The sequence below is a fragment of the Adelges cooleyi genome, unplaced genomic scaffold (assembly GCF_023614345.1).
Source record: "Adelges cooleyi isolate 19-005CV unplaced genomic scaffold, UGA_ACOO_1.1 ACOO_flye_CR_arks_rails_tigmint_CR_PRNA_574, whole genome shotgun sequence".
Classification (NCBI taxonomy): domain Eukaryota; kingdom Metazoa; phylum Arthropoda; class Insecta; order Hemiptera; family Adelgidae; genus Adelges; species Adelges cooleyi.
Window position 1 is genome coordinate 11157659 of NW_026096268.1, and position 9341 is coordinate 11166999.

The following is a 9341-nucleotide window of genomic DNA, read 5'->3' on the forward strand; positions in this document are numbered from 1 at the left end:
CACAGCCATAATTGTATAATATAAATTACCGTACATTTTAATTAGGTGTTTAAGCCGGCTGCAGGCGTTATATGTGAAAATTGTTATTATATAATTAAACGCGCTTTCGTTGTACATTATTATTATTATTTTTTTTTAATTCGCATTTGCTTTATTTGCGGATTTCCTTAAGTATTTCGGACGCGTAATAAATTAAAGTCAACACAATTCGCCGTTTCGCAGGTGGATTTCCTCATACCGATAATAATAATTTATTTTACTTGATAAATTGTCCTATTTATGTCGCATAAAGAAAACAGAGTGTCCAATTTGTCTAAATCCACTAATAGCCATTAGCTAAATCTCAATGGACTTATAAAGGTTAGATTAATAATAAGTAATAGCCAGTCCGGTTGGTATTGACCCTCCAATAAGTCTCTTCTGTCCATAAACCTCAATAGACTCTTCTCTAAAATAATAATATAATCTACATATTTCTTATTTTTTTTTTCATTTAGTTGTTGAACTGTATGTTTTTTTTAACAAGAGCTATAATAAAAAAATACAAAAATAGCAGCTTGTACTATTTTATGAAATCGTTTTGTTACAACAACTTCCTGTAATATAATATTAGACACGAGCTGAAAAATCAACTGAAATATCATAAACGGACAATTTCTAAGAAACCACCTACTTGCCCCGTTTAAGTCGTTTTTAAGTATTAAAATATAGTGTGGTATTTTTTTTTTGCGCATATATAATGTACACTCTAATATCATCATCGAATGAAAAACTTTTTTGGAATTTCGCCAGACAAGCCGGACTTTTCGACAAATCTACTTGACTAATAATAGACGGTCGCCCGGTATTATTTATAATATAAAATATTTCATTCTTGTTAATTTGTTGTTATTATAATTTGTTTTTTTACCGCCTCAAAAATTTCATATAGGAGTAAAAAAAAAAACCCTTTAAGAATTCAACTGAAACGAAAACGTTATTTTTAAATTATTTTTTTATATACAGAAAAAAAATGTATAATATACAATAATAAATCATCAAACTCAGTTATTACTGAGTTCCATTCCGACCCGTACACTCTCTGATTGTAAATATAGTGACAGAGTTTGAATAAAAGCTTTTTACAAGTCGGAAGTGAGTTTATAATTTATTTTTATTATTATAATATAACTACTGGTTTACACCCTCCCAAAAAAAAAAAAACAAAAAACGGTTAATATGATTTTTATTAAACGCGCCGTACAAGTCATTGTACTTGTATAGGGCAAAGGTGAGTAGTCAAAAATCATTTATACATACAGGATGATCCATCCGATCTGTTCATTAGCTATGCCTTTGTAAAGATACTATACATTTCTTCTTAATAATTGTTATCATATTTCTTCGGTTTATGTAATTAAAATAAAAAATCCACCTTTTTTACTTATAAGGATTGGTGGTAAAAACTGTCAAAATAATGACAAAGGTACCTCTAAAAGTTTCATGCAAGACACCATCATACAGATCACCCTGTATAGGTACTATTCGGTACACTGCACAACTGAGGGAGAATATTAAGAAAAAATAAACTGTCGAACGTCTCCCATGTGAAAAGTTATACCGTGTCATTACCGGATGGGAATATTAAAAAAGTAAAATAAAAAAAAAAGTTTAAAAATATATATATTTCAGCGCCACGTTGCTGGCTAATAAAAAAAAACATGCGACCGAAAGATTGTACGGAAAACTTAAAATTACAATTTATTATTATTATTTATTTTTTTTTTTTACTTGTCATCGTTTCTACAGCCTAATATCATGTCAACGTAACAGCTCGGAGTGAGTATAATATATAATATTGTTTATAAATAGAAGTATTGCGTTAGTGTAGTATAACACTTATTTTTTTTTTTTTTTTAAATGCTAATACGCAAAAAAAAAACAAAATAGTACTTTAAGTGTGATTTTACTAATTTAACACCGGAAGCATATTTATATACATTCGTCGCTGTAAGTTTTTTTCTCGATTTAACATACTATTTTAGTCCTGACGGTTGGTAATAGCTCCCATCATATTAGATCTAATCTGTGGCTATATTTCTGTCATTCGAACAGTAATCTAATCTGTGGTAATAGTATTGGAAAATTGAAAACGTGATAATAAAAATTAGGCGATGGTAAATTTTATCTTTGTAATATTTGTGAATATTTTTAATAATTTTTAGACACAAAGCTAGGTATTGGATATGTACTATGAATTGGTAATTGAGTATATTATTAGAAGGACAATTTAAATAATTTGTGATCATTAAAAAAACAATAAATATTACCATCTACGATATACATGGTGATCCGTTCAATAAAAAATGATTCGTCGCTTTATTAGACAAAATCCGCCATAAGCATTTTTTTTCCGGTATGGCAATGTAAACAAAAGCTTGTGAAAATAATTCACAATGGCTGTGCAGTGTGCATGCAAATACACAATATTATACCTATCATTGATTTTATAATACACAGATAAGCCAGCCTATTGTTAAAACGTCAGCGGTTAACGTGCACTCCAGACGGCTAAACGCAGGGAAGAGATATTGCAGCATTGTAATATCATGTACAACTGTCTGACATGTCTGTACATAAATATTATAGATATACACACAATAAATCAATTTTCTTAGTAGTATTCTCCGATAAATCTAGTGGCCGAACAAAAGCTTACTAGCTTTTGAAATGAACACAGCTTTTTAAAAAATTAGTATTTCTCATGACTTAAAAACAATAACTACAATATTATTGATTTATTTCAGTATTTTTTGCTTCGATGCGGCGCTGAGAAGGTGACGATTTTAATATATATCACTTTCATGTGATAAGATATATGTGATAAGAGATTAGTAATAAGAGATAACAGATATGCCGAAACATATCAATGATTCAATGTTTTACCGTTGAAAATAACTATAACCAAATAACTAAATCGCTTAAACAGTGACAAACAACTAAGAAAACATGAATTTCCAATAATACCGGTCACTGGCATATTTTTTTAAATATGGTAGCTAAAATTTAGATAAGCACATCATTTAGTAACTGTTGTAACCAAAACCTAATACCAAAACGGTAAACCACGTTTTTCCCTCTAAAAAACAAATATCAATTTTGTTATCATAGTTGATGTAAAATTTTTCCAAATTGAAAATGATCTCAAGGTAAGAATTAAATGATTTTTTTCTATTTAGAATGTTTCAAATATATCAAAACTTACAAGAATAATTAAAGCTAGCATAATATGCTCATAATCTACCTAAATATTATATCTTTTAAGTAAGTACACGTATTTAAAAAAAAAAGACTGATAGGGGTAAATGCATACACTCAGGGACACTGCGCAGAATATTACAGTGGCTGTCCTTATAACATTATCGAGCACTGCTGGTAAATCGAAATTGCGCATGTAACGTCTTCGTGTAATCTCACGTGCTCTGCGGCAATAATATAATTAAAGGCCTGTCGGTCTGTCGTTTCTCTAGAGTGCACTTTTCAAAGTCACTACGACACCACCGACAATCTTGTCGAGAGAGCGAAAAACACTTTGGCTTGCACGAAATCGTGATTTGTTTGTATACAGTTAAAATATTATACTCTTAAGTCTAAAACAAAGACTAGCTTTCCAATCAGCAAATTTTGTATTGCATATATTTGCATATTTGACACTTTTGAGGAGCATACAATATGTATTTGCCTATAATCATTATTTTTTGATTTTTTTTAAGTATGATAATCATTAAAAATGGTCCATTTTATTATTTAGCAGTTGCCTGTGCGTTAATTTATTTAACAAAATATCCTTTGGCCCGTTCTTAATGCACCGGACCACTTACCGTAACATTGCCAATGTGATTATTATACCGCAGCAAACCACCTGGTGCTGCTCTGGCCGAAAGGGTCAGCAAAGACCGTGTAGTTTTATTAAAACGTTACATGCACATGTATACATACATAATATAACGTCAAAAACCAAACGACTTTGCTCCTTGGGAACAAAAAAAAACCCCATTCAACCCACCAATTCCATTATCCTTACAAAACGTGACTCGTGTGACAAAAGTATAAATTATTATTATTATGTCACTTGGCTCCGGGCGACAAAACCTGTTAAACATATTTTTTCCCAACAGAGCATAGTATATACATATTTTTTATTTTTATTTTATAAATTTTGAATTCTATATTGCATAATATATTATGACACGGTCGAAAAAGTCAAACTCTTAAAGGACTATCACTCTTCCCTTCTTGCCCTCGATCGCCCCTGTAAAAACCTACTTGCTCCTGCTCTTTACTCACAAATTGCCAATATTAAATTCATTGTAATACATGTATTATGTTAATATGAAGTACAGTGCAGTAGAGGTGCAAATGTATTTAGAAGTCTAAACGTCATGATATATGTATCTCATTACTAACTTAATAATTACTTAATAATTCAACTACTTCAGCACCACGTCTCGCCATTTTATAACACTTATAAAGATAATATAATTATTCTCTGAAATAAAATATAACTACTATATTAATGGTATACGCATTACATCTTTAATAATTAGGTATGTTTTATTTGGAAAACAGTTAGGTTGGAAAGACTAATAAAGATGTAATTATAATTTAGAAAATATAACTATTATATTAATACTATGTCCATAACATATCATTGGTTTGTGTTTTATTTGGACAAAAAACTAATTCTATTAGAACTTACTTAGAACTCTACTTAAATTATTTTTCAAATTGGCTATCCGAAAATTTGAACATAATGATTTTATTTTTTTTTAATGTTTTCTATTAGCCATAAAGAGATATCACAATTACACTATAAACATTATATTTACATTAGAAAAATATTATGTAAAATTTGAACTCATTCCGGCGAAAAAGTGTTTACTTGAGTTTCAAAAAGTAAAAAAATTGTATGAATAAACGGAAATTTGAAAAATTTTAATTAAATTACTTTAGTCACATTTAGTTTTACCGAAAACAATAGATTTTGATGTCTCTTTGTGTTAGGTTTTTGTCTTTACTGTAAACACAGTCTGTATGTTTTTTGTTTTCTGTTTCCTACTAAGTTAATAAAAGAACATATTTCAGACAACTTTTCCTTGCTCAATGTTTGAAACTTTCCAACTGTGGATTGACATTTCTATGTATTTTTTTGATATAGAAAAAATATTGTAATTTTGTAATCCTAAGGATTTGACAAGTAATATATATTTATATATTTTTTAAAGTAACCGAACAAAAAACAATTTCGCGTTCAATTTTCTATTTAAATCAATGAAAAAAAAACAACCGCATTTTAACAGTATGAAAAAATGTGACTGTAAACAGTAAAGTATATATACATAGCGCGTTCAGCAATATTTTGTTTGCTTATATTAAAAAAAAAAAAACATATCTCTTCCATTCGACCAATGTAATTAACGATTAATAACGCAACAATATACATATTATCTTGATTAGTAAAATATGTTAATTATTTATTAGCTTTTCTTTTTGTATTATATTTTTTGTTTGAATTATGTCAATATGTCGGACGTTTTTTTCCCCCACATTTATACTTGGCTTTAAAAATAAATAAAAAAACCACATATTATATTGTGTTGAAAAAATAAAATATACGCAAATTACCCTAAACCGACTTTCTACTTAACGAATACACGGATAACGTTTTTATAACCAGACCTCTGCTGCCATGTTCTATACTCGGTGCTATACTATACCTATATATATATATGTATTATCATTATATATATTTATATAATTTTATGGTAAAAAAATGTATTGTTCTCGGTTTTTGGGGCCAGTTTTTGAGGCCGCAACAATTAAACACACGACCGTACATGTGTGTGTGTGTGTGTAAAAGGTAGCTTTTTTTTATTATTTTCTAGTTTTAACAGCTATAATGTCTGCCTCCCTTCTCCTCTGCACGCTAAATAGTAAACTTTTTTTTCGGACATTGTTATCACCAGAGTATCGTATTACGTTTTGTACATTTTGGGGGTGTGATTGTTATATTCGATTCTATCCTCCTATTGTGTTGCTGTACATTAATTATTATTGTTATATACCGTCTAATGGCCGGAACCGAACAAATTTTTTCACCAGCAGACTAGTGTAATAAATAATAATATACATAATATGTTTTGCTTTGACGCTTAAATACCATATTGTGTGAAATATTACAAGAGTTTTGTTTTTAGAAATATTCCTAGGTTTATATTTTTGAAATACATAATATTTAAAAGAAGTATTGACTTTATCTATTCAAATAGGACATAGATATGAACTAACATATACTAGCTTGTATGCAAGAGCTAAGTAAAAAGTATGACTAAAACCAGTATAACCACTTAAAGGAATAAAAAAAGTCTTTATTGTTGAACAAATAAAACAACTAGGCATTGTTATTAAATAATACAGCTAAATAGCTAAACTCGTATAACTTGTATACAAATTAATAATAATAAATTTAATATATTTTATCGAATTTAAAAACAATATTTTTTTCAAAATACTGTTATTATTATGATATCTTATCACCACGATATACGAAGAACGATAATTATTTTCTTCCATCTTTGCAGAATGACTTACTTTTGTAACACATTAAAACTACAATAGCCAACCCCAGAAACGGGAGCATCAGTGTTTTTAATTCCATAAATATTTAAACAAACAATTTTTAAAATGTTTACAATCCCATACTTGGGCGGAAGATAGCAATTTTGAAACTTGACAAAGTCCCCCTCAAGGATGCGCCTATGTGTTAATGTGCCCAAGCAATTTGCCGGTTTACAATATAATATTATTACACCTTTATTAATGTTGTCATATTTTTGTTTGTCACATCCTTTATGGACATTCAACGCGGATCGCGTCTGTTCGCTGTGGGATTTTTTTGTGTTTTTTTTTTAAAAAAACAAATTTTTTTATTTCTTTCATATATTTTCCACGTCCATTGTTTACACGATACGCGTTGGTCCGCGTAAACAGCCGGTTGAGCTTTTTAAATTGCCACCGCCCGGGTCATGCCCGGCTATTTTTTTTATTTCATTTCTGGTAACGCCATTTTTTTGTTTTTTTTTGCTCCCTTTTCGCCAGTTTAAGGATTTTTTTTTTTTTTATTTGAACCGCTGCTGTCTTAATTTGGAGGACGCACAAAGCTCAGCCGACTATAAATCACCGGCCACTTTACTATACGTTATATTTATATATAAATAAAATAAACCTATCGTACCTAGGTGGTGGTCGACGATCCCTTGTCGATCGTTGGATTTGTTCGATGCAAAAAAAAAAGACCTAAAAACCTTCCAATGACGTCCGACACACAATTTTCCAGCGTAATGCGATCCACTCGGTCCGTGATGGATTTAAATAAATTCCTAAACAATTTTAAAGCTTCTTACATGACGTGTGAGACAAACCAATTATTAAAATAAGCACAATAATAGTGTGAACAAAATATAATAGATGAATGAGTCTACAGTCTCTTGATAATATTATGGTTATGGAAATACTTTGTTAAAAAATATAATGATAAAACACTCTTTGGAAATGAAACGAGACGCAATTGCGTTTCTCTATAAAAACACAAAAGTTTTATTGACAATATGTACAACTCATACAATATTTACAACTTTTAAACAATTACATTATTTGTTAACAAACGATTTGCTCACCTGTAAAAACAAAAGAAACAACATTTAAAGCCTTTATTTCAGGTTTCTTTGCATCCTCCAGGTGTTAATTAAAGTTGACTAAATAAATAAATTAAAGGAGGTTATTTGCTCAAAATGATAACAGCATATCAAATGTGATTAAACATCACAGCTGACCGTCGTGACATCTAGGAGGCTGTGTCGGTAACGTGGCTATTATAAATTTGAGAAAAATGCTCATGTACGAGTCACATAGTTTTTTTTACTATATATACACGAATATTACTTGTAAGAAAAAAAAAAGTAGTTATTAAATCAATTATTGTCAATTAGACGAATCATACCTAATTATGTGATAATACAATTCCTAAATACTTTGGTTAATGATCGATAAGAGAGGACGCCTTATCGACGCGACGGTTTTTAATGGTAAAGACATGTTTACACAAATCATATAAAAAGTAATTTTCTTTTAAGAGATACAACACCTACAGTAAAAAAAAAAGTACAGGACAAGATTTCCGAGAGAACCTCGAATGAGTTTGAAAAAAGAGTTACAAAGAATTGAAAAAAGTTTGAAAAATGTATTTTTGCATTCATTAAAAAACGCATATGCATATTATGGATAGTGCAAAACGCGCATAATATGAGGTTTGCTAAGTGGCCATCTTCTCATTTATCAACCAGTATGATGTTATTTCTGTACATCAGCTGTTGTATTTGGATAATACAGCTTTTGGATAAATGTCAAGAAAAAATCAGCTGATCATATTATTATCAATTAGCCACGGTGGAGACAGTTCGGGCGTTTGAGACAAATTAGCATTCAATGTTTTGTGTGTTTTATAACATGCGTACAATATTAATCAGAGTACATTCGATAACCGTCTAGTAGGGCGTAGGTACATCACATGCATTTCTAAGCCGTCGTTCGCATCTATATTACTATTATATCCATAATAATATACTGTTACACTATAATACTGCAGGCTACTGGCCCCGAATCATTAATTATTTACCATTGTATCATAATTATCCGAGTGTTGAATAGACTACCGCATACCTCCTCGTCCGGGCAATGTAGTAATTACATTATCGCGTCTAAGGCGTAGGTAGGTTAACATTATATACTCTGCCGAGTGGTTGTGTACGTCGTCACTCATATAATATTATACGCACAATAAGTGTATGTAACCATTTATTATACAACTTGATAGGTAACTATGTCTATACGGGTAGACGGCTTGCAAGGTACCGGGCAAAATGCGTGCGGTTCAAATTTACAGTAAGGTATACGTTCGAATTGACTCCCGTCGAACCGACCTTTGAATTATTGGTTCTTTGAAAACACAACCAAATTGTGGGTTTCTCAAAACGTTTTTATAATAATATTGTCACGGATTAAAATATAAATCCGAATAGTGCACTTCAGTGTAAAACAATAGATTTAAAATATAAAGATTTTCGATTGCAGTACGATTACTCAATGCAGTAAAGTCAAATTATAGTGCCGAAAATATTGCACACACTATTTACAATAATAACGTGAACTGATAAGAAATACTGATAACAAGTAGTCTATCAACGATGGTGATAGTTTTAAAGATGTTCGATAACAGCTCTTCGAACACACCGTACAAAGGAAGG